Genomic DNA, 26,303 nt, shown 5'->3' with positions numbered 1-26,303 from the left:
AGCTTTTCAGGATTTATGGGTTTGACCTTTTGCAAATCCTGCTTTGTGTTCTTGTATTTTTGGACAGAAGTTTTGGCTTGTGGGAAACCCAATGATTGGCTGACAAATTCCAGGTAAACCCCAAGTTGCCCTGGGGTTGTGGTGAGGACTCCTTTGGTGCTTTTCTCTGGTTTCTGAGTTCTTCAGGTGCTCAGCAGCTTCTAATAATTGGTTAGAAAAATAAAGCAAATATCAGCATTTTCACTGAAGTCCAGATTTCCAGAACTCCTTGCTTTTAGGGACTGGGCCTGACTCCCATGCAGACAGCTAAGAAAATGAGAAGCTGCTGCATGGATATTATGAAGGAAAATCCAGGTTAAATTGCTTTGTGCACATTCTCCACTGGAACAAATACATGAGACTTAGTGGGAAAATTCACCTGCTGAACTCTAGGAATGTTTTGCAGCATGAATTAGGTCAGGAACACACCACAGAGTCAAGCAAAGAATGCTTGGGGGATTTTGTAGGGTAAATGTGGCAGAAAATTGCTTCCCTCAGCCTTTTGCCAGTGTGAGACAGGAGCTGAATTACAAAGGTTTAACAAGGCTGGGCTTAAATCCCAGCTCATTAGGGCCTCACACTTAGTTGTGGGAGTAAAGTGGCAGACAGGTGATGTGCTCAGAAGTGAATTAATGTCCCAAATGTAAATGTTTCCATTTGTCAGAGTGATTATCTTGTCTTCTTGTTGAAAAACCAACAAGATGCTTTAAAAGGCTTTAGGGACAGGCCCAGAGGGGGAATCTAAAGGCAAACTTTCCATCCATGCTTTTCAGTGCTGTCAAAGTAACATCTGAGCTTCACAGCCACCCTTCAGGGTTTTTTTGGGCAGCTGGTTTATCTGGTTTTGTCTGCTGAGAGTTGACTCTTCTAGCTCCTAATTTTCTTGGTCAGTTCCTGTGGGGTTTAAAATTTATTTCAAAAGAGGGGACTGAGCAGGGAATAAAATGAGTGACTGTGAAGGGCAGGTCTGTATCCTTGGAGAGAAACCTGCTGGGCCAAGTGAGAATGGAATGACAGAAACCTGTGGCAGCTTCACTTTCCTCCTCTCTCCAAAAACCCCCAACCAGCTGGAATGTGCTGGAAATTTGGTAGGGCTCTGTGTGTTCAGCTGTGGGAGAAAGGAGGACAAAGTCTGATATCTTAATATTAAAAGATGCTTAAAGCATGAGTTGGAAACTCATGAGTTCCTTCTGCTGGGAGGAATTGTTACAAACTGGAAGTTTGGATTCCTGCTGAAGTGTGGGGTTTGCTCTAATGGGCAAGAGAAAGAAGTGGTAACCTTTTAAAAGAGATTATGTCTCTTGATTTTATTGTGCATGAGAAAATAGTAGACTGTGAAGTTTGAAGCACTGCTGTGCTTACCCAAGTTGAAATTTTAAGGGAAGAGTAAAATTTCTACTTGGAGTAGTTCTTACTCCTATGAAAAGTGATAAGTTTCCAGTTTCTGTATTCAAACCTTCTTGAGGTTTTTAATTTTTGTGTCTGTGATAGTGTGAACAGAATCTAATTTAAGTCTTAGAAATGTAGGTCTGTGTTATCTGCTCTCTTTCTCGAGCTCCTAGGATCTCCTGTGTTATTTGTTACTCTAGCATGTGGCAATCAGCCCTTGGAATACAAATGTAAAATTAAGCCCAGCTTAATTTGCATTTAGAGTTGATAAACCTTGCTCAAGATGCTGGTTAAAAAATAAAAAGGAAACAGCAAACCCTTTTCAGTCTTTCCCCTCCCAACCTGAAATTGTAGAGCTTAGACTTCAAAGCAGTTTGGATTCATCTTCTAATGAGCAAAAGGAGATTTTTTCCAAACTTGTTTTTTCCTTCAGTTGCAAGCATGTGTTTTTTTTTTTGGTTTTTTTTTTTTTAATTGGAGAATTGCAGAAGCAATTAAACAGTACCTTTTCTCTGGTTTTGATGTTCCTATCTCATGCAGCTGAAACTTGGGTATCAGAGTGGGTTTGTTGTGGATGTAACTTAACAGAGAGCTTGTACAAACTATTTAGAAAAATAAGAAATAAATTGAAGTGAATGTCCTAGCTAGTGCTTTTTTGGCTTGCAGTTAAATTAATTAAAAAATTGGTTTAAAGCCAAATCACTGCATCCTGTGAAAAGTATTTTCTCCAGTCTTAGTGGATTTTAAAGTAGTTTCCCCCCCTGCACACACATGCTTGATGGGGAGAGATGTGGCTTTGATGGGTTTTTAATGACATTAATTGACATGTTTGTATTTGGGATGGGTGAGGTTTCCCTCTTGCTGGGCTGGAGCAGCCCTGGTCCTCAGGCTTCACTTCTGTGGATGTGAGGAGCGTGGAGACAGATGTTGCTGGAAGCATCAGTGTTTAGGTGAGTTCTAGTGGCATTTCATGTGGATCTGAAATATTGGGGAAGCCCAGCCATGACTGGGGTCACTGTGACTACAGATGGAATCAACAGCAGAGACTCGGAGATTTTTAGGGGTTGCAGTGGTGCTGTGGTTGCTCCAAGTCCTTAAGAAGAAGAACTTGAGCTGGCCATGGTGGGAATATGGGAGTACAGAGGGAGAGAAAGCTTCCAGCACTTCTCTGGGAATGCTGGAGTCTGCAGAAGTTAAATAGCAGCTTGTAGAGCTCTGTACAACCCCCATGTGTATAAATCACCCCAAAGCACGGCAGGGCAACTCAGCAGCATGGAGTTTGCTGAGAGCACACCATGAGAGGCTGTTAGAAATGTTTGCTCATGGGAGGAGAGAGTTGCAGGAATGTCTGTAGGTAATTAGGTGGGTCTCGGACAACACACACATGAACTTGCACCAAAATATGTTCTGTGAGTGCTTTTCAAACCTGCAGCTCTCAGACAACAGCACCAGATGGTGAGGTAATAGGAGAAAATCTGGCCTTGTATTCCTTGTGTGCCTGGAAGCCTGGATTGTGTCCTGAAGGAAATGCAGACTGCTCAGTGCAGCATATGTGTGTTTATAAACATCACCCAGGCTGTGCCTGGCAGCAGTGGCTGATGGCAGGGCTCATTCCCAGCTCCAGCCCAAGTGCCTCCTCTGGGAAGGGTTCAGGCAGCTGAAGGTTTGCTTTAAAAATGAAAAAAGAATCCTTGGTTACTTTGGCATTGTGCTGTCTGTTGGCTTATCATTTACCAAAGGGTTAATTGGTGTTGTAAATCTTGAGTGGTTGATGCACCTGGTTTCCTCCTCAAGTGTCATAAATATGAGCCTAAACCTGTTGAGCACATTAAAAGAAACAGCAATGAATTAATTCAGAATTAATATTCTTGTAGTGAACAGAGCTTTATTTTGCTCTTGTGGGTTTAAGTGTGTGCACCCTGATTTCTCCAAACAATAACTGCATTTATACTCCCCATTTTTCATGCACGGGTTATTGCTTTGTTGTAGCCAAACTTTATTAGTCATATTAATAAGAGAACAGTTTTGAAAAGGACATGAAACTTATTGAACCGATTTGTTTGTTCTGGAGTTTTTTTATTGTATTTTAAGATATTGACTTGCAGTTATACTGTATTTTTATTTGTTTGCCCTTTACTTAATACTGTGTCATTAGCATCAGCCAAAGTCAGCAGCTGAGTGGATTTAACCCTTGGCTTCAGGCTTTTTGGGGTTTTCAGCTTGTTGGCTTCCTGTCATGCAGTTCTTTAAAGATAAAACCCCAAACCTCTGGTGGTCCTTTCCTTCTGTACCTGCTTTCAGCAGCTGGGTTGTGATCTTCATTCCAACATTCTTAGCTGACCTCAGGAGGTTTTCTCATCCCTTTCTGGAGACAAGGCACAGGTTTGGGACCTTTTCACAGAGGTGAGGAGGCTGCTCTGCTGATCCCCACCACCAGAGGTGTGTGTTTGACTGCTGGATCTCGCTGATTCCTTCAGGTTTCTCCAAGTGTCTGGAGTGTGGTTTTATTCCCTCCCTACTTTCTGTTCCTCCATTGCTTCCTGTAAATAGATTTGAGCTTTCCTGCTCTTCTGTCAAAGTTCTCTAAAGCCAAAATTCATTTTAAGGCCTTGCAGGTGCTGCTCTCAAGCTCAATTTTTTCTGTGGCCTGGACATGTTGGTGTGAAATGTGGAAATTCAGGAATGTGAAGATTGTTGGGCAAACTCGGGAATTCTACCACACGCGTCCATGTTTTTTTTGGGTGGAAGATAGTTAGAGTTTGTCCTGCTCTTGTCGAGCTTTCCAAGCTAATTCAGGCTTAGAGCATCTACAGCAACACAGGCTGAGTGACCAATGCTTCAGGCAAGGTGGCTTCTGCCTCCTGCTCTGCTTAGAGTAATTGTCACCCTGGGAAAACCCTGCCACTGAAGGGTTCCCTGCTTTCCCCACAAATTCCCACCACTGGTTTGGAGCTGGAGAATCCAGTGTGCTGCCTTTGGTTTATGGCTAACAAAGAGATTGAAATATTGTTGTCTAATGAGATAAATTGGGATTTGGCTGAGGTTGAAAATTAACTGTGAAATCCATGTAGATTGGATGGGTTCATCCGTCCCCCTCCAGCGTTCCACAGAAACCTAATTAGTGCCTTTAAAAAGGAACATAATTTCCTCTGTTACTTTAATCAGGGGGTTGGGTTTTTCTGCTTTTACTGGGAATAACAGGTTGTGAAAAGGAAATACCCATACGAGTGTTGTCTCGGATTTTATTTTGCACAAACCTAATTGAATCTGCTAATTTAAATCTCATGCAAGGAGGCTGAGGTAATAATAGTCCTCCTGCAAACTGTGTGGCAGAGCTAGCTAGGATTTGTGGATTTGTTGTTTGGATCCTCATCCTTGTGGAAATAAGGTGTTGCTCCAGGAAAGTCAGAACAAAAAAAACAATTTTTTTTTCCAGCTTCCATCTGTTGGTTTTTAACATGGTTTTGTTGATGCACTTCTTCAAATAGCATCTTGTTTTTGCAGTATGACGTTGAGTCACCATCCCTGCAGGAATTTAAGAGCAGTGTGGATGTGGCATAAGGGACATGGGTGGCCTTGGCAGTGCTGGGGGAGAGGTTGAACTTTGATAATCTTTGAGGGCTTCTTCAAACAGAGCCATTCTGTGATGTGATACAGTAAGAATGATGCAAACTCATGGTTATTTGAAAGAAAAGATAATTTCAGGGGAAACCTTTGGAGTGGCTGTTCCTCTCACCTGTAAAAATGGATGTTATGCTTACTTCTCGTCACAGATCCTGCTGGTCAGGAGTTCTGTTACAGTTGTTCAGGTTGTTGTTACTTTCTTCTTATTTTGTTATTCTTAGACTGAGCTGCTGTTTCCTTACAGTATTTTTTCCAGCTACCTTAATTTTCCTATAAATATTGATTCTTCAAGTTACATCTCTTCTTGAATTCTGGTTCTTCTCTTTTTTTTTTGTGGAGAATGTCTGCCTAATGCACATTTGGGTTGCTGCACTTCTGGAAAGGTCCTGGTGTCTCTGGGAGCTCTCAGCTGTGGGGACTGTTCTTGCTTCACATTTTGAGTTGAGGTGGTTTTGGGTCTGTCTGCCCTGACTGGAAAATTTCTCTTCTGGCTTTTGTCACTTTCCCAGTAAGGTGAATTTTAAAAGAAAGGAGGGGAGGAATATACAGGGATTATTTTTAGGGATATGCCATCCCTTGGCAAAGCAGCTGTCCACCAATATACAATCATGCATTAACCTCAGATTCATCCAGATTTGTTTCCCATGGACTCACCACCCCTAGCAGTGGCCAAGGCCAGGCTGGATAGGGCTTGGAGCAACCTGGGATAGAGAAGGGTGGAACTGGATGAGTTTTAAGGTCTCTCCAAGCCAAACCATTCTGTTTTTCCATAATATTGTGTGAGAGATAAGAGGAACAACTGCATTTTTGAGTGGAGCTGATGTTCCCTGCGCAAAGAGCAGAGGCAGATGGCGAGTCCAAACTTTGCAGTATTTTCAGGAAAGGAAATAGAAATGCCACACTTTGAGCTGTCTCTGAGGGCTCGTTTGCTGTTCCTGTAGATAATGCTCAAATTATCTACAGAATTCTAATGATCATTCTTGACACAAGCAAATACATACCCCAGCCACTGCAGTGCAGGGGAATTTGGCAGGAGGGGATTTTTTTGTGTTCATCAAAAGCACATCTTTTCCAGAAGGACAATAGTTTGTGGATGAAATGGGTTGGTGCTTGTGGAGGGGTGGGAGATCTGTTCTTCTCTGCTATGTCTGCTCTTGGCTTGGTGTGAGTGTGCACAGCAGATCTGAGTCTGTACCTTGCATTTAATCAGAAAACCCAACCATCACCTGCTTTATAGCTCTCATTTCCAGTTAATGTTTTGGGATAGATGTATCACCTGGTAAATCTGCAAATAAAGCAAAGCTGCTCCTTGTGCAGATGGGGAAAGCTCAACTAAGCTTAAACACAATGTTTCAGATTATTGTGTTAAAAGAACCCTTTGGGCAATGATCTACATCCCCAAAATCCACAAACATTTGCTGCCAAGAGAAAGCTTTTTTTTTTTTTTTAATTTTGCTGGTTGAAAATGCTGCATCTCCTCTCTCAATAATTCTCATGATTGTAAGATTGGTAAATACAGTAGGTGCATGTTGGAGGAGAAATGCTTGAAAGTACAGATGAAATGGAAGGGATAAGCCTTTTACAGGGTCTGTATGTAATTTATACATGCAGCTTTTAGGGAGGGAGAGACAGATTCCTAGACAAAGACATTTATTAATTTCAGTGGCTGGTTTTTTTTTTTCCTTGCAGCTTTTGGAGGTTTGACTTACTGCAGTGGCACCAAACAACTGTTGTGTTGTTCATGGGCTGCCTCACTGGGAACACATTCAGACAGCCTGAATTATCTTGTCCCCGAGCGTTGCATTCTAGTGGGAGTTTCTCTGAAGTCCTTACTCCTTAATGCTCACCAGAGAGTCGTGTTCCTTCCTCACAGCATCCCAGGGTGGCTGAGGCTGGAGGAGCCGAGTGGGCAGCTGGTGGCACCTCCCTGCTCCAGCAGGGCCATCCCAGAGCCCAGGGCACAGCATTGTGTGCACACAGCTCTGCCCCAGCCCCAGGGAGGAGAACCCCCAGGCTCTGTGCACAATGTCATATTTTATCTGTGGAAACCCAGAAAATAGCTTGCTTTCTCTGAATACTCAGAATATTCCCTTTTTCTGAAAAAACTTTTCTGGTTCTTTCTTCCTTCAAGCATCCAGCATTGGGATTTATACTGAATCTGAATGTGCTGAGTTTTCTTTTTGTTTTATTTTTTCGCTTTAGTGTTTTGCTTTGAGGTACAAAACTAAAAACTAAGGATATTTTCCCTCTCTGAGGCTTTTATTCCCAGTGTATTTTGCTACTCTGTGTATATTTGGGAAAAACTGGATCATAGTAGTAGAGACCTGTAGTTCATATGACTCTGGCTGTACCAGTGAAAATACTCCTGGACCCAAATATTTACTGCTGCAAGAGCTGTAGCTTGATGTGGGTTTATGAAGCAAAGTTCTATGTGCCAGTAGTTAGTAAATAAAGAGTAGCAGTGTATTGAGTGGAATACATAAAGAAAAACAGGAATTTTGGCCACTGGGTTACAGCTGCTGAGAGGATTTCCCCCATTCTTTTATCTTTAGCTGTGTTGAAGGTTTGTGTGATTTTAGGAGGGGTTTTTTATTTTTATTTTTTTGTGTTTGTGTTTTTTTGCTCCATTCCTGCTGGTTTGTTGTCCATCACTCCTTTTTATGATTAGACTGGTGACTTTGATGCCAGAAGAAATAGAAAAATCTTTCCAAAGCTTCCCAGTAGAACCTTGTATTAATGCATAACTGAGGCAGCAATTTATTGTTAGTTTTTATTACCAACAGACAGGTTCTGCTCAAAACTGGATCTTGGTTTTCTACCCTTTATTCCTCCTACCGATGAACCTTCAGCATGTTATTCCTGGACTATAATTAAGGAAGAGCAGAATCCTGGTAGCTGTTCCAGGCTTCTTTCTGCCTTCGTTTAGAGCTTACCAGGCTTTTATTCCTGGTTGGAATCAGTGGTTGATTGTAATCTATCCTCCTGGGCCAGTCTCCAGCAGCTCTGCTGGCAATTTTTGCTATTTCAGGATTCCCTAAAGGTCTTTCAGGTCAGGTGTATTGTAGACTTCCAGTAATTGGGAAGATGCAGTGGGTTTGCTGCAGTCCTTTTTTGCCAGACTCATTGGTTTGTTGAGGTGAGGAGGAACTGGACATTGGGCTGCCTAAATTAGAGGGTTGATGGACATGAAAAGGGTGAAGAACCAGACAGAAGAGGCAAATGGGAACATTGGAAGCTCCTTGTGAATACCTGGGTGTTTCTCAGCATTGCTGCTCTTATTCAGAGCTGAAATGATATTTTAATAATAAAGCTTTAACAGTAAGAGCTGTGGAGCTCCAACATACTTCACATAAGCAGAAAAAGTAATTAGCAGGGTGATTTTCTTTTTTTATGCAGGTTGGTTTTTTGGGTTTTTTTTTGGTGCTTGAGGGCCTCGTTCTTGCAGTCAAATGTGGAACAAAATAAAATAACTGCAAGTCAAAATTGTTGATGTTGAAATTGTAAACAAGCTGTAAATATTTGACTGAAGGGAATCAACTGTTGACAAAAATTAACAAGGGATGTTATCAATTTTCCCTTGCTTTGAAACTATTTTTAACTATAAATCTTTGTCAAACATCTTGTTCTTGGGCTACAGGAGTTACTGTGGGCATTGTTTCAGCAATACATTTGGGATTTGTATTTTCTAAATTGTTTTGTGGGGTTTTTTTTGTCGATGGGTGGATCATATTTTGAGATGAGGAAAACAAAGATTTAGATGAGGTATTAAATTATCAGAATGCTGTGAGGGCTGAGCAGCTAGAGGGTAAATAAGGTTTGTAGGGCTGTGCATGATAAATCAAATATGATAATGAATTCTAGATTCAGAAGGGAAAAATAAGACACAGTTTGCATGATAATGCAGGTCACAAGCAGTACTTTTACTTTCAAATGTTGATTAGTTAAGCAGTTTTAAAAAATGATGTTGCATCCATGTTTGGGAACAGTTTGTCAGCATCTGTTTAGAATTTGTTTTATAATTTCTCCAAAGGGATGTCAAATGGAGGAATTCTGTTGACTAAATTACTGCAGGCTATTAGTTATGCTCTTGAAATATATTATTACAAATGTAAATAATAGTCATCAGCTACAAGTGGATTGCTCCTCTTACAGGCTGGCTTATTAAAAAAATAAAAGATTGTGGAATGCTTCTGAATTTTCAGCAGAAAAATTGGGCTGGTTTTGTGTTTTCTGTGGGGAGGTGGGACATGGTCAATGATTGTGGTGGAGGACAGAGGAGGGACCTGCATTTTTCTCTTAATGGCTCTAATTCTTCCTTCCTTTTCCTCCACTGAAGCAACATTTCCCTCATGAAACCTTCCAGCCTTTTCCAGTCTCAGAGTTCAGCGGCTTTTCCTTTTGTTTTTGGGGAGGTTGTTCTGGTGTATGTGGGATGTGCAGAGCATGGCCAGGGAGGGGGGTGAGATCCATTGCTGGGAAAGGAGCTGGTCCTGCTGTTACAGCTGTGATTGCCACCAATCTCCTTGATGGGAATAAGCAAAGCCACATTTGCTGACTCTCCAGCCTTTCCAGCCAGTTCTTTCTGAATCATCAGCTTTTGAAAAGAGCAATGGAAATTGTGCAAAGTTCTTGCTTTCACAAATAATCACTGTCAAGTGGGACATTTGTCATCTCTGTTCCCTCACAGAATCACAGACCAGTTGGTAGTGGAAGGGACTTTAAAATCCATCCCATCCCACCCTGGGCCATGGGCAGGGACACCTTCTGCTATCCAGGTTGCTCAAAGAACCTTTATCTTTGAGGATAGCTAAATATGTGTCTATATTGTTGGCTTTTCCACTGCTGTTGAAGGGATTTCTGGTCGGAATTGGAAGCAGGTTATTTAATTTTGTGAATTGTTTGTTGTGGAAATTGTACATTACGACTTCTTGGCCTTCAGGCTGTTCTGTGGGAAGATGTCAGAGCAACCTGGCCCATGGAATTGGACCCAACTTTGGTTCTTTCACATGCTCTTGTGCCAATGTGAGAGGAAAACCTCTTGGTTTTTCACTTCCTACTGCTCAGCAGAGCCTGCTCTGCAGAGAGACTCTTCCTTATGGTGCCTGTCAGAAAATCCTGGTGTGTCAGGCCATGCAGTAGACCATGTCTGCTCAGAAGAAACTGATGTCTCATCTCTCTGCCTCTCTCCAAGGTATTTAAAGAATCATGACTCACAAGAATCATCCATCTCCTGGTCCTTATTGCTTATTACAAGTTTGTAGAATTTTTTTTTTTTTTTTGTAAATATCCAGTGTGAGACAACTGAATGCAGAAGAGGGATTTTGTTGTTGTTGTTTTCCTTTCTTTCAGATCTGTCATTCAGTGCCTGCTCACGTCCAAGATGGATTTAAAACTAAAGACATCCAGAGGGGTGTTCACCTTCAGGTTGCTTTGGGAACACTTGGATGGTTTTTACTTAAAGCCTGAAAATCCCCTTTTGAATTCCTAGCAATTGCAAGCACTAAAAATGTGTTTCTAACTTAGAGTGAGTAATACTTCTTTGAATTGTTTTGTTGATGGACTCAACAAAAAAAAAATATTGTGGAACTCATCTGAATCTTCAGTAGAAGAATTGTCCTGGTTTTGTATTTTTTGTGTAAGGGCAAGCTGGAGATGGTAGCTGGTCAGTGATTCTGGTGGAAGACAGAGGAGGGACCTGTGTTTTTCTCCTCATGGCTCTCATTCTTTATTCCTTTTCCCCCACTGAAGCAACGTTCCCCTCATGAAACCTTCTGGATTTTTCTTCATAACCATAAATTGCAAAATATGGTAAATTTTCTTTTCTCTCTGCCCTCACTTGGTGGAACAAGGTGATTCCACTCCTTTTAAGCTCTAAGTATTTTACCAACACATGGCATTGGGGAGTTTCTTGGTTTTGGGGAGATGAGGAAGGAGCCACTCATTCTGGAGCACTGAACACTTCTCTTGTCCTTCTTAGTGCCTGCAGGGACTCAGAGCAAGATCTTTGCATCAGGTGGTGGGGTGGTACTTCAGACAAAGTCAGGGAGTTACATTTTCTTAATTGGTTCTGATGATTCAGCCTGGAACATGAATCACCCTGGACAGAGTTGGATGCTTCCAGGGTAGTAAGAGCCAAGTAATTTTAGTTTGCCCCAGAGGCTACATTGATGTACAGATCAAATTCCATTTTTTTTTTTTTTCCCAGCGCTCCTAACTGTTCATTTTCTCTTGTTCTGACAGTTTTATTTACTGGGAGCCTAAAAGGTCTGTCAGCATGGACTGCCTGGGCATCCTGTCAGACCCTGGAGGCAGCACCTCTTCAACATGTGCTCTGTGTAAAAACGTCTGCCTGGGTCATTGGCTTTTTTATTTACTTAAATTAGAAGATGTTTCTGGTGTCCCTGGGAAGCTGCTTGGTCCCAAACATGAGATCTGAACTTGATGACTTTCAGAGAGAGATTTCTCACCATGTCACAGGTTCTGCCTGCATTGCTTTGTGTCCATTGGGGCAAAGCTGGGCAAGGTGCCTCAGAAATAAAACCTTTTTTTTTTTAATAATCTTGATGATTAAAGTTTTCAGGAGGAATTTCTCCATGGAAATGGTGCTCAGGCCTTGGCAGGGGCTGCCCAGGGAGCTTTGGAGTGCCCATCCCTGGAGGTGTCCAAGACAGGGCTGGAGGTGGCACTCAGTGCTCTGGGCTGGGGACAAGGTGGGCACTGGGCACAGCTGGGACTCCATGGGCTGGCAGGATAATTCTAAATAATTCTGTGATGAAAAACCTCGTTATTTAAATTTTCTGGTGTTCATTTCAGTAGGAATGCTTGCTTTGCGTTGGACACATGTGGAATTCTCACTGTTGGAGCTTTTGTTTCTTGTTTATCCGGTTGAACTGTGTAGTAAGGGTCTGCTGCAGGATTTCTTGTCTTGTTTTGCACATCTAACATTTCTGCCAGGGTGGAGATGTTCACTTGATCCTGTGCATCTCTGAGGGTGGGCAGGCCCTGGCAGAGATTCCCAGAGAAGCTGTGGCTGCCCTGGAGGAGTCCAAGGCCAGACTGGACAGGGCTTGGAGCAGCCTGGGACAGTGGAAGGCGTCTCCTTTTCTATCATTAATTGTTTGGGGGTTTTCTAATTTCTGAAGTTGTTTCACTTTTTTTTTTTTAATGAAGTGTGTTTGAAGTGAGACAAAGTTTGGGGATTTCCCCTCAGTTCTTATCAGACAAAGTTTTCTTTGACCTGTTGTTCTTGGCTTAGTTAAAATTCAGGGGCTGTGTTTTTTTTCAAGTGAGGTGGAGAGTTTAGTTGAGCTTTTCATTGCACCCTTCCAAATATGAGTGCGTGCTCTGGAGATTAAAATGCTCTATTAGGGACTGATTAAAACATAAAATTAAATTGTGTATCATAATTTTAGCACCAAGTTTAGATTAATTAAAAACTAAATTGCCTATAACACCTTCCACTTTGATGCCTTCCCATATGATCAGATGGAACTGGGATGTTTAAACAGTCAACTGAACGCAGTTTTACATGAACAATGAGAATTAAATAGTCAGGTTTGGGTACTGCACCATTAGGATTACAAGAGACACTGGTTATGAGAAATATCATTGTGTTTTAAAAGTTAAATTGACTTTCAGTTAAAGGGGAAAGAAGCATCCAGAATGAAGAATTTTAAGGAATTGTGATGTCTTTACCAGAAAACTCTTTTAGAAATGGTTCTGTGTAGTTTTAGAGATTCAAAATCAAAATGTCATTTTAATACTTCTTTGTCTTTCTTACTTTAAAGTAAGCTTGAAGTTCTAGTCCAAATCTTAAATTTCCAGGTGCTAGAGATTATTAGAGGGATTATTAAGTAGTTTCCAAGATGCTGAGTGATGTTGAAAAGGAGCACTGAGGTATTGCAGAGCTAATTTTGCTGGGGCCAAGCTGTGTGTGTACATAAAAGGTGTTGCATATGCAGCCAAAGATACACTGAACATGTTTTCCTGACTGGTGCTTTATTCTTGTTTATCTGGGGCTTTATTTCATGTCATTAAAGATTTTGGGTAAAATCTGGATGGATCTGGAGCTTTGTGTCAGGTGGTTTTTCCAATGCTGGCCTTTATTGCAATAATTCAGTCTGCAGGGAGGAGGACACTGTCCCTTGTGGCTCTTGCTTCAGAACTATTAATTTTAAGATAATTAATCTGTTTACTGAAATTTGTCCCTCTCATGCCCTGATTTTCTTCCTCCTTAGAATATGCACCTGGCAAGCTGTTCTACAGATTTATCACATGTACTTCAAATGGGCTGAGGAACAAAATGAAGACATTTTTCCTTAAATGCCTGACTGTCCTTGAAGCCTGGGGCTTTGCAGCAGACAGCCCTGAGTGGAAATGGATGAGGAGTTTTTCCTCTGCTCTGGCTTTCAGCAAACTTCCATTTTCTTGCCCTTCAGGTAGGAAATGGGGTGTATCCTACTATGAGGTGGAAAAGAGTAGCAAAACCAGAGCAGAGAGTGCTGAAAAGCATATGAGGACTTTTTTTTTTTTTTTTTTTAGCTACTCAAGTATTCCAAATACTGTATTTTGTTTTCTGTTTTTTGGAAACAAGCCTGCTCACAGAAATGCTGGGCTTCTGAACTGCTGCTACTTTTCTTTGTCCCTAGGGAAGAAACTGCTTTTGTATTGCAAACTCAGTGGAGCAGAAATTTATGAGCAGCCTGATTTATGCCCTTCTGTTGGGGAGGAGGGATTCAAATAATTGGGAACCTCTGGATGTAGAAACACTCATTTTGTTTCTTCTGTACATTGTGTGATGACTGTAAGATGATCCCCCAAACATCCTGGGGGAGCTGGACAAGCTCCAGCAGTGGCCCATGGGAATATCATGGGTTTAACCAGGGCAGGTGCTGGTGCTGCCTCTGGGTAAGGGCAACCCCTGGGATGGATCCAGGCTGGGGATGAGCAGCTGGAGCAGCCCTGGAGAAGGACCTGGGGGTGCTGGTGGTGAGAGCTGGGACCCAGAACCCCCCTGTGCTCTGGGCTGAGCCCCAGCGTGGGCAGCAGGGGAGGGGGGGATTCTGCCCCTCTGCCCCTGTGCTCAGGTGAGACCCCACCTGCAGAGCTGCCCCAGCACAGGAGGGACCTGGAGCTGCTGGAGAGAGCCCAGGGCAGGCACCAGGATGGGCAGAGGGATGGAGCAGCTCTGCTGGGAGGAAAGGCTGCACAGCTGGGATTGTTCACCTGGAGAGGAGAAGGTTCCAGGGAGAGCTCAGAGCCCCTTCCACAGCCTAAAGGAGCTCCAGAAGACCTGGAGAGGGACTGGGGAAAAGGGATGGAGGGACAGGACATGGGAATGGCTTCCCACAGCCAGAGGAAGTGGGAAGGAGTTGTTCCTTGTGAAGGAGGTGAGGCCCTGGCACAGGCTGCCCCTGGATCCCTGGAAGTGCCCAAGGCCAGGCTGAATTAGAAACCAGTTTGTAGCAAACAATAGTGATTCTTACTCCTGAGGTAACAGACATTTCTTTTTCTGGTGCCATAAATTTCCTTCTGCTGTTCCTTTAGGAAGTGTGGCCTGACAGTAATTAAGCAGTAATTGGTGTAAGAAGGCAGGAGCTGTTCCCAGTAGCTAAGTATTGTTAGAAAATAATTTCATTTATCCAATGGCATTTCAGCAATTCTAACCAATTTTGGGTTTATTATGTTCCATATGTCTGCCCAGCAGGACTTGAGATTTGGTTTAGCAAATGCAGTTGTTGTGCTTTATTGAATGCTGGTTTTAAAATCACCTTTTTTTGCTAGCCAGGGTATATAAATATTTGTCTTTCCCTCCCATGTATGTTGCCTTCTCCTTGAGTTCTGCATAGCTTTTGGTTCATCATCTCTTGTGAAAGCAAAGGATTTTTGAGGAAGGGGAGGGCTGATGTCAGTGTTTTTTTGTTCCTGAAGGGTGAATTTTGGTCAGAACTCTGACCTGAGGAGTAACAGCTATGGCAGAGCTTAGCTGAGGGTGATTTTAGAGGTGTCTTAACTCCCTGCCACCAACTTGGCACGCAAATGAATTATAACCAGCAGCTGCTGCTGCATACCCATGGACTAGTCTGACACAATATTTTGGTTTTCCTTTATTTTGTGCTTTCTGCCTCTTTTTTTCTGTGGTTTAATTTACGAAAGCTTTTTGCACATAACCCTGACCATGAACTTCACCTAAGTGGGGAATCCAGTGCTTCTGCTCTTGTTTGGGAGCACAGGTGTTGAAATGACTCCTTGGTGGGAAGACAGATGATTTGTGTTTGTTGAGGAATATCCTGATAGCCTTTAACTGTTAAAAGCTGACTTTAAAAATCTCTACCCAAAAAACTTCTCCTCTTGAGTGATGAATGGGGCTGATGGAGAGATTTAGCTCTTGGAACTATTAGATAGGGACATAATCCATTGTGGCTGGTTTGTCCTCAGCATTCATGCTGGGATTAATGTCCTCTCCTGGTGGGTGGCGAGGAGAGAAGTGCTTTTCCCAGCTCTGAAGGGTGTAGGGCACAGTTTGTGTGTTGCATGATGAGAGAAAATGCAGGAGTGATTTCCCAGGGAAAGCTCACAGAGGTGAGTTCTTGGAGGGGATGAACCTGAAGCAGTGATGAAGTGTTGAGAGTTTCTCTTTTCCTTTGACTTTTGTACTATATTAAAAGACAGAAACACAGGAGGGGGGAAAACATTTTGCTCATTTTCCCTGGGAACTAGTCCCGTGCTTTCCCCAGTTGTTAGGACTTCATGAAATCCAGGGGAAATTCAGCAGAGATCTAATTACAGGACTGTAAATAATTCCTCTCTGAAGAATAACCAAGTGATTTCAGGACTCTCCGTGTGGAAAAGGAAGGACAGAAGAAGGATGCCATGGAGCTGTGTAGTGACTGAAGGAAAAGGGGAGTAAGGATAGATAATTCCCATGTTTTCCAATGCAAGGACTGGGCTATCAACACACAAAATAAATTGTTACTGGGTGTTTGGTTGGGTTTTTTTGTTTGTTTTCGGGTTTTTTTTGTAGTTCCTTCTTTTTTTCAGTTTTATTCTGTGGTCCTAATGATCTCTCTGTTTGGATGCCTGATCAGCCATAGCTTTGTCCTGACTGATTTTGTCCTGACCTTTTGTTTTTGTAAGGGTAAAGAAAGATGTTGTGGGTAATTTAATTCTTTGAAAGTGGCTTTTTATTTCTTTCTTTTTCTCTTTTCCTTTTCATGCAGCTTGTGTGAAAACTTCTTTTACAGATGTTAGAACAAGGCTATTGTTGCCTGTCTTATTGTAGGGTCAGTAGTGGGGTGTGGAAACTAAAACTTGAGAGTTTTCTGCCTCTGTCCCTATTCTTATTTCCAACACAGGTGAAGCCAACAATTGTTTGGAAATAAAGCCAAAATTCTGCTGCATTGCAATTCCTTTTTCAAATGTAAGAGGCTCTTATTTGTTGAAGGAAATTCATAGTACCCAATTGATTCTAGAATCTTTATTCTTTCCTCCTCTAAAGTAAGAATTCAGTTTGAATTGTTTTTCAGAGATCCCACCTTCTGTTTTGCAATTCAACCATTTGTTAGGCATTTTAAAATGCTGAAGAGAATTTAGTTTTAATACCAAATTTATGGTCAGATTTGCCATTTAATTAACTTTAGACAAAACTTTCATATGAAATAGGAATGGGTTTGGTGTCCTGCCACAAACCGAAATTACTCTGTGTTTTGGGATGCTCCGAATTGGATTTTAGCAGTGTTGTGCTGAATTATGCCATGGAATGAGGGGAAGTGGCAGTGTAAGAGGATTTTCGAACAGCAGTGGTACAAGTGATTGGAATGATGACTGTTGAGGTATTTATGTGAAGTTTTTTGCATAATGAGAAGGGAGTGAATTATTGGGGGAGAGATAGCAATGATCCAGCTCATAAAAGCTGCGCTCAGGAGAATAATTTCATTAAATACTCCAGCAGATCAGTAAATCCTTCAGCTGCCTTTTGCAGAACAGTCAGAGTTGATGTTCTTCTGGGAGGAATTCACCTCCTGTTTCTTGCCTCCTACCTCCACCCTGCCATTTTGCTAAATCAATTTATTGTCTTGCAAAGCCTGCAAATAAAGCCTTCCTAGGCAGTAAAGATCCCATCCACTTAGAGGCCTTTTCTCTTAATATCCTAAAAATGCTGTCACTGATCCTGGGCCTGTCCTGCCCAGTCTCCTGTGACCAACCCAGCTCCCTGGGCTTCCCTGTGCTGCTATTCTCTTCATCTTGACAAGGATTTGCTGTGCTCTGTTTCCCTGTTTTCCCTGACCTGACTTGGACTTTGTGCCAGGTCTCCATGACTTTGGGTTCTTTGGTATCAGAAGCCTTCTGTGTTAGTCATCTCCAAGACAGGGAAAAAAAAAATCCTTAAATAAATATCCATTTCTATACAATTCAGCCAGAGAAAAAGAAGGAACAAATATTAATTGATTCCAGTTTATACAGGTGGGACAAGGATTTGGTGTTCTGGTAAAAAACAGAGGGAAGATGTGACAAGTTCAGCAAACAGTATTGAAAACTTTGGTGCTGTTCAACTTCTTTGCATTATCCAGCAAAGTTTTGATTCTCAGAATTTTGTACCCCATAAATATCCTTGGAGAGTGATTCTGGTAATTCCTTACATGGTCCCAGGTCTGAATTTGAAGTGGCTGAAAACCTGGTTTTGGGATTAGATGATCTGAAATATTTTCTCAACCCATTGTATGATTTTTTTTTTTTAATAATTCCTGTTAAGAAAGTAAAATATCACCCTGAAATCTTTGAGTTCTGCTTCCTCCTTGCAATAATTTAGAAGGAGAATTTATTAATTTAGAAGGATAATTATTGATTTGAGTTGGAAAGGAATCTAGGGCAGATGCTAAGAAATAGAATAGTTGGGTTTTGTGTTCTTAATGAAATTGAAAATTCCATATCTTGTTAAACTTCCAGTTTGGAGTAGAGCTTGTGTCATGGAGTGATGTTGTGATGGTAATATCCCCCATCCTGTGTTCTGTTTGTTTGATATTATGTACTCTGCTTTCAGAACTGACTCTAAAAGTGAAAGTTTGTTTTGTTTGTTCTCAACCAATTCACCTCCCCCCATAATCTGTTACCTAAAAAGAGCTAGTGCTAGCTGGCTTGCTTTGCTTTACTTGCTGGCTTTCACTTACTTGCTTACTTCTGCTTTTGCCTTTACTTTTGCTTGTTAGTTAGTTTAGCTAAACATTCCAATTTTTTCCCTAGATTATTTTTTTCTTTCCTTTCCCTTTCCTGAATATCACTCCAACCTGCTCCAGACTGAGACCTAGGAAACACCCGAAGAACACCAAAAACCTGTGCTTTGTGATCTACAGCAACCATCCCCAGTGCCAAAGAGCAATCCCCAACACCCAGACACAGGCAACCACTCCCAAGAAAGACTTTCTAAATTTATCTCTTCAAAGCAGTGAAAGAGTTTTGTTGTTGTCTAGTGTTGTTAATTTTTTTTTTTTTAGTTCTGGGGAGTGTTTTGTTTGTTAAATAAACAAGTTCTTTTCCACTTCCCTCTGAGAAAATTCTTCTGGAACCAAATAAATAAAGAAAAGCCATAAAAGTTTATTTTCTAAGAACTCCTTCCAAAAGTTTTTCTCCCAAATTTACCCTAAAGTAAAACAGCTGGTAAAATATCCTGAGCAGAATACTTTGATTCAAGTATTGATTAACATTTTTGGCTGATATTTTCCCTATTGGGCAGCCTGCTCTTCAGGAGACTTTGGGGAATATTTGTTTGTGAGGCAACCTGGGACAAAAAAAGAAAAGCATTTAAATGTGTCTTTTAAAAATCACTTCAATCTCCAATTCTTTTTTTAAGGAATTCCAATGCTGCTGAAAGTGGAGCACAGTTCCAAAGAGCAGCTGTGTGACATTGATGAATTTCCTGTTTTTTTCTGTTATAAAATGGTGGGGTTGAGGATGAGCTTTACCTGTAGAAGACTTAATATGTCTTGTCATTAAAGGTCATTAATGAGATAAAAATTGCAGTGGTCAGCTGGCCAGAAGCCTTTCTCTGTGAGAGTCTGTTCAAAAACAAGACTTATATTGAAGGGCACAAAACAGAAACACCAAGATTTTATTCCTACAAGGAGACTTGAGCACAGAAACACAACATCCACAACTTCCCAGTGCCCTGAGGATTTCCTGGTGGGACAGCTGCTGAGCCAGATTTTGCAATCTGCCTGCATCAGATGTGTTTGCAGCCTCGTGGGGTGTTCATGATTGCACACTAAGTGATAACCAAAGATGTAGGCTTGTGTTTCTGCCTCTCTGCATTTATTCTGGAAAGGTGTAAACGATGATTAAAGCATCAGGAAAATGGTTCATGCATAAAAGATTTGAGGAGGAGCTGAACAGAACTTGGAAAACACTTCAATTCCAAGAGCGGAGAAGGCTCCTGTGAGGAGGTTTCCCAAGATTAATTTCAATACAAGAATAATGTTGTTTAGAGACATGATTGAGGTCTCCTGTGCTGAGGTGATTTATGGCCACCTTGTTAACAGGAGGTGGAAGTTGTTCCATGGTAACTCCAGGTCTTGTTCCAGGGTAAATCTACCTCTTAAGGGGGATTGGAAGAGCTGCTGCCTTCCCATCCCAGTAGGTGTCCAGTCCAAGTGGCCTCTGAGGAGGTTTATCCAACTCTAGGCTCCCATGAACTTTTTTCACTTTTTTCACAGCCTTGCTCTCAGTCTTACTTTGATTTCTTCCTTTGCCACATGACCTTTCAAAGTGGTGTGGCAAAACCCAAAATCCTGGCATGTGGTGCTGTAGGTCTTAAAAAAATCTGTTCCTACCAAGTTTAAAACCATCTGATTCCCTCAAGATGCAATTAACCAGAAAGCACTGCAAATTTAAACTTCAGAATCAGGGAAAGGCATTGATGTCATTAGTGTGACGTTCTCTACTCCTTTGTGCCACCTCAGACTGTGTCCTTGGGTCAAGTGGCACTGCTTCTGTCCGGATCCTATTTTGGATGATTTCCCAAAGGCCTCTTTACAGATTTTGCCTTGATTTTGATGGCTTCCCTCCAAGGCTAAACATCTTATTGTTATCAGGATATTTTGTCTTGAAAGATTTTTCTTCCCAGTTTTTCCCCTTGGGGAGGAATGCCTCACATCAGTTGTGTGAATCAGGAGTCAGCTCCAGGAAAAATCTCTTTTCACTGTAGTAACATATCCCAGTGTCACTGAGGCTGGCAAATCCCTGCCAGCCCATGGAGTCCCAGCTGTGCCCAGTGCCCAGAGCACTGAGTGCCACCTCCAGCCCTTCCTGGGACACCTCCAGGGATGGGCACTCCAAAGCTCCCTGGGCAGCCCCTGCCAAGGCCTGAGCACCCTTTCCATGGAGAAATTCCTGCTGCTGTCCAAGCTGAGCCTCCCCTGGCACAGCTTGAGGCCGTTTCCCCTTGTCCTGTCTCTGTTCCCTGGCAGCAGAGCCCGACCCGCCCTGGCTGTCCCCTCCTGGCAGGAGCTGTGCAGAGCCACAAGGACCCTTCTGGGATGTGTTGTCACTTTTGGAATCAGGACATTGTTGAAACAGCTGGATTTAAGCCCAAATTTCCCAAAACCTGACTGCCTTATGCTCAGGTGTAGAACCTTCCCTCTTCTCTATTGTGTACTGAGGACCAAAGTGATGGCAAAGGAGTAAAATTCAGATTAGGTGAAGTAAATTTCTTATTCCAGGCAGTTTCTTTAGCTTGGAACAAGTGGAGGGAATTGTGAGGAAACTTGCACTTAATTTATGGGCTTTTATATGCTTTACTAAATTTATATCACAGCAGCTGGGGGCAAAATAGAACATATCAATTAGCTACTGAATTAAGCCATTAATCTGTTCTGTTTAGCAGATAGTCCTCTGAGTCATTGCATGTTTTGGAGAGGGGAACTGTGCCCCTGAACCCTATACCTGAGGTGAGGTGCACAGCTCTACTTGGGGGTTCCCTTGTGGCTCCTGCAGGCAGTTTGCAAAAGCCCTGAAGCCTGGGATGTCCTTGTTTTAATCTGCATAATTAAATCTATTGTTGTTTGGAGAGGAAACAACTGGGACTAGAATGTTTTCTCTGTTCTGATGACTTCCTGAACAAACCCGAGTGTTTAGCTGGCATGAGAGAGATTTCTTTGTGTGTGTTCTTGCTTTTATTCCTGGCTGTATTCCTCTAGGGCAGCAATATTACAGTGTCATGGGAAAAAATTTGTTGCTACAGCAGCTTTGCTGATCAAGATTTCAGTTGATGTCTGTAATGTCTCTTTCTTCCAGCAAGGAATCCTTGGGAATTTTCCTTTTCTGTGTTTTAAACTGCCAGCGGGCAAATTTAGATGGGATATTGGGCAGGAATTGTTCCCTGGCAGGGTGGGCAGTCCCTGGCACAGGGTGCCCAGAGCAGCTGTGGCTGCCCCTGGATCCCTGGCAGTGCCCAAGGACAGGTTGGGCATTGGGGCTTGGAGCAGCCTGGGATAATGAAAAGTGGAACTGGATGGGTTTTGACATCCCTTCCAATCCAAACCAGTCTGATTTCTGAGGTAGGGTTGGAATTTTTTGGGTTTCTTGTTTGACAAAGGAGTGCAAAGTCCCCTTGTCCTTCTCTGGTGTTTCCTTTTTGAAATGATGGCAGCAGACCCTTTGTTTAATGCTCCAGGGGCTTCCTATTGTCCTTTATAATGTCATTCTAATTTAGTTCCTCTTCCTCTCCCTCCTAATGTTTCCCAGCATTTTGTTTACTTCAGCTCAGTACCCACAGCCGCTCCTTCTGCCACCTCCTTGGAGGGAAAATAGCTGAAAAGCTGACAAATTCCTAATCCCTTTCTGCACATATGAATATCTTATTTGTCCCAGCGTGCCTTTTTATCCAAATGAAGATTCCTTTCCAAGCTGCCCAGGTATTCAGTGCATTTAGATCCTCACAGAGCTGCTGACAACCCCTTGTTTGTGGCCAGGGCTGAGCTCTGGAGCTGGCAGACTTTCACCTGGCACTTAATTCTGCACTCTGACACCTTCCCCTCCTCACCCAGCAGTAGTAAAGTGCATGGGCCAGCTCGTCTGGCCTCTTAGCTCGTAGTTTTCTCTTGTTTTTACAACTGAATTGCACTAAAATGGTGTTTCCTGCAGTTCAGCCTTTTATTTTAGACAGCCAACCTCATGCCCCACAGGGCTTTCCCTTCTCTCCCATCTCTCTTTACACATTTCAGTAGAAAAGCCACAAAAATTGAGGGAACAGATTCTAAGTACCCCTAATTTCAGGCCTGCTGCCAATTCCATGGAATACGGTTGAAAGGCATCTCTTCTGACACTGAATAAAACTAATTTAATCTTTACACTTTATCTTTAGAATGAATGTTTCTTGTAATGCTGTTGTTAGGCTCTTGCTGCCAGGGCCTTTTTTGTCCCTCCTCATCCTGGCAGCCTCAGGACATGGTGGACACAGCCCCAGGAGGGGACACATCACTTCCCTGGGCACTGCTTACCTGTAGACACCTTTCTGCTGCAAACCACAGGGATGCTTCTCCGCCTTTCTTCAAAGCAGCTGTCTCAGGATCATGCCCAGAACTCCACCTTCTCTCCTGTAGGAATAATCATGACTTCCAAGTCTGCTCCCCTTCCGTGACTTCAGCAGTGAGCAGGAATCTGTGCTGGGTGTCACCAGTTCTATTTGGTGACAGAAACAGTCATGCTGGCATCTCTCGGGTTCACCCCTGTGCTAAAATTCCTTCTTGCAGTGTTGTGGGCAGAGCAGCTTCCAAGATGGATTGGCATTGCTCACTCTTCCATGGAAAAGGAAAGCCACGAGAAGGCTGAGCTAGAACAGAGCCAGACAGGGCTAAAGAATAAAGCAGGGATTTATTAAAAGGATCTCCTCAATGGATCCACCTTGGGCAGCACAAGAGCCCAGCCAGGGCTGCACCCAAGATGAACCAAAATGGTCACAAAATGCACAAGCACTCACGGGGGCTCTCACTGGGGTCAGTTCTGCTCCCTTTGCAAATTGCAGTTCATTGTCCAATTCCAGTTTCAGGTTATGAAGTCCCATCCTGCTTGTTTTTCTCTTCACCATGGTTTATACTTTTTGGGCCTGGAGCTTCTAACAGTTGTCCTTGGTGCCCAGCCAGAGAAGGAATTGTTTTGTCTCCCTGCTCTGTGAAGAGAGCTCACCATCCCCTCATATGAAGCTCAGAACTGCACACTAAAGCAGCACAGAATCTGAAAAATATAAAAGCTAAAACTTAAGGCATCATGGTCCAACTGCCCATCATGAACTTTATCTCTTGTGTTTTCTTTACACCTGAGTGCCTTGGGTGCTCTCTCCTCTGTGCTCTTGTCTGATGGTGAGGGATTTTTATTCTGGCATCTCTCCTGCTGAACCTTGGGCCAGTTTATGTTGCTGCAGGTACAAGAGGTGGCTTCCCTCATCTGTGAAGCTTGGTTTATTATCACAGGATCCCAGAATGGATTGGGTGGGAAGGGACCTTTGAGCCCATCCAGTGCCACCCCTGCCGTGGGCAGGAACACCTTCCACTGTCCCAGGCTGCTCCAAGCCCCAAAGTCCCATCCAGCCTGGTCTTGGGCACTGCCAGGGATCCAGGGGCAGCCACAGCTGCTCCGGGCACCCTGTGCCAGGGCCTGCCCACCCTGCCAGGGAACAATTCCTTCCCAATATCCCATCTGGTCCCACCCTTTTTCAGTTTAAAGCCATTCTGCCTCATCCTGGCATTCCAGGCCCTTTTCCAAACTCCTTCTCCAGCCTCAGAGGTTCAGATCTGATTCCTGAACCTGTGATGATGCTCTGGCAGGAATGTGGGGCCTCACTGATGTGCTGTGGGGAGGTCACTGTGTCCACGCTGTGCTGGCTCTTTCCAGCCTATTCACCTGCGCCAGCTCAACCTAATGTTCTCAATGCCAGGATTTTTAATGGAGCTCATGGAAGTGCTAGCTGAGTACTAACAAAAATATCAAGTAGGAGGATGAAAAGTGAGTGGCTCGGGGTTAAATCTGTGATTTAAGTGCAGAATGTGGTCACTGATAATGTACCAAGGAGTTGATAAGGATGAAACTTCTGTTTTCCTCTTTTCTAGAGGAGAAACATGAATTGCTGCGAAAGGGCTTAATTTAGGCTGGGTTTTGCAGAAGAGCCTGGTCCCTGGAGGATAAAAACCACAAGGGGAGTGTCCCTGGATTACTGGGGGGTCATAGCAGGTGGCACTGGTGGCAGAAGGATGTTTGGGATTGATTGGGAGTGTCCCCAAGGTGTGGCTCCTGTACAATAATGGGATGTGCTTTGGTTTTTTAGGGGACTTGTGGCAGCTCTCTGGCTTAACTTCCAAAGCCAGGCCTAACTTCTGGGCCTGTCATCTCCAGTACCAAAATCTTCAACTGGTTTTGGGAGTGGCTGGATGAAATCTCTGCTCAGGGGGTGTTAATTCTGACATGTTGTGCACTGAGCTACTCAAACACAGCTCCTGCCACTACAGTAGTGGCTACAGACAAGTAGAAACACTCATTTCTAGAAAACTGACAAGTGTAGTGTATTTATTTTTACAAAATTTAAATAAAAATCCTCTTAGAGAAGGGAAGAGGTAGCATATAAATTCTACCTGAGAAAATGGCATTTTCTTCAATAAAATTAATGCACTTAATTTAAATTTACTTAATCTCTTACTTCATTGTTCTGGTTTAGTTTGGGATGTTTGCATTTTTATAACACCAATCAGTTTTTTGGCTATAAATGTGGAGCCAGTTCCTGGTGTCCTGCAAGGAGCACTCAGAGGGGCTCCTGACAAAACATTTCCTGATGTCAGAGAGATTTTACCCTTTGGATTCTCTCCTTTGTGTTATGTAATCCCAGGGAAGGATCCTTGGAGAGAAACTGCTCTGGCAAGGGAGAAATGGAGAAGTTTTTGGGATGAAATCCAATACCTGTCTTGCAGAAAAGGCAATGAAACTAATCTTTGGACTTTTCTATCGAATTATATGTTTATTATTAGCACTTTAATGTACAATTTTAGCTGCGTGTGCATATTTTGTGAAGGCAAGGGTTATTGAAGAATGAACTGAGCTACTCCTGCCTAATATGGGTTGTATTTCTTTTAATCTTTTTATGTTAATGTTATTTTTCAGCTGAAGTCTCCTGGCTCTGATATCAGCTTTAGAATATCTTTGCTCTCTCTTCTTTCTGCAGGTACTATCTGCACAGCAGGAATTTCAAATGAACAGTGTCACAGCCAAACAGCTTCTTTTGTGACTCAAAACCTTCTGTGAAAACAATATTTTATAGGCAAAGTCCATACACAGGGGCTGGAAACAAGAATAAATAAATTCACAATGCATGAAAAAAGGGGTTTGTGGACAGGAATGAATGATGAAGAGCTGTAATCCTGTTAATCCATCCAATAGCTGCATTGCTTGTTAAAAAGACAGGAAATAAATCACTGCTAGTGATGGAAGCAGGAAACAAAAGTGCTTCTCTCTCCTTTCCTCAGTTATCCCATAAAGTTCATTTCTATTTTTGTGAGTTTAGTTGAGTTTTCTCAGTGCAAACCTTCCATCTATTTATCAACCTTCTTTGTTCAGTGGGAATCAGCAGCATTAAATAGTTTTAATCCTTTTATATCATCATCTGTAGGACGTTCTGCTGGCAGGAGGGTGGGAAATTACCCCTGGACTGTCTGGAGAGTTTCCCTGCCCACAGCAAGGCTTGGAATAAGAAGAGCTTTAAAGTCTCTTCCAGCCCAAACCATTCTGGGATTCTCTGGCTACCAGTGGTACACAGAGATGGAAAATAAAGAACTTTATAATTGATGTGATGTAGGAAAATAGCTGGTTTGGGGTTTTTGGTGGTGCAACATTGAAATAAACTTAGAGAATTGCACATTGAAGAAAAAAATTGATTTTTAATGAACTTTTACCTTGCATCTTTCCCAGCCAGGCCCAGGAGCAGCTGTGGTGTTCTCACTGAAGTTTGAAATTATTTTTTTGAGCTTTCTTGAGGCTCTACTTTGGCTTTGAAGTGGCAGCTCATTGACTCTTAGAGAGTCATTTCTGCAAGAAAGGCACAGAAAATAACAGGCTTAAAGAGTGGGGCAAGAAAAGGAACAAAACTAGTAGCCCTTAAAAGAATGGGGGCAAGCAGAAATATTTGAGGATGAACTATTTGAATGTAGATACAGAGAAAATGCAGAGGAATTTCAAGTTGCTGGTGAAATTTTACTTCAGCTCCTCATATAAATTGTATT

General features: G+C 42.6%; 1 protein-coding gene across 17 annotated transcripts in view; it reads left to right on the top strand.

Moving 5' to 3' along the window:
* The window catches only part of PCDH15 (protocadherin related 15), a 617,117-nt gene that overhangs the window by 324,202 nt on the left and 266,612 nt on the right, over positions 1 to 26,303 (top strand). For 3 of the 17 annotated variants that reach the window (XM_072930880.1, XM_072930876.1, XM_072930872.1), the window contains one exon: positions 13,290 to 13,490. The exons of the other annotated variants lie outside the window; for them this stretch is intronic. The gene's annotated coding sequence lies outside the window, so the exon portion shown is untranslated. The remainder of the gene's footprint in view (positions 1 to 13,289; positions 13,491 to 26,303) is intronic. 17 annotated transcript variants of the gene reach the window in all.

The sequence above is a fragment of the Taeniopygia guttata genome, chromosome 6 (genome assembly GCF_048771995.1).
Source record: "Taeniopygia guttata chromosome 6, bTaeGut7.mat, whole genome shotgun sequence".
NCBI classification, from domain to species: Eukaryota; Metazoa; Chordata; class Aves; order Passeriformes; family Estrildidae; genus Taeniopygia; species Taeniopygia guttata.
Note: the sequence above shows the minus strand (reverse complement) of the source record. Positions and strands in the feature narration are given on the sequence as shown.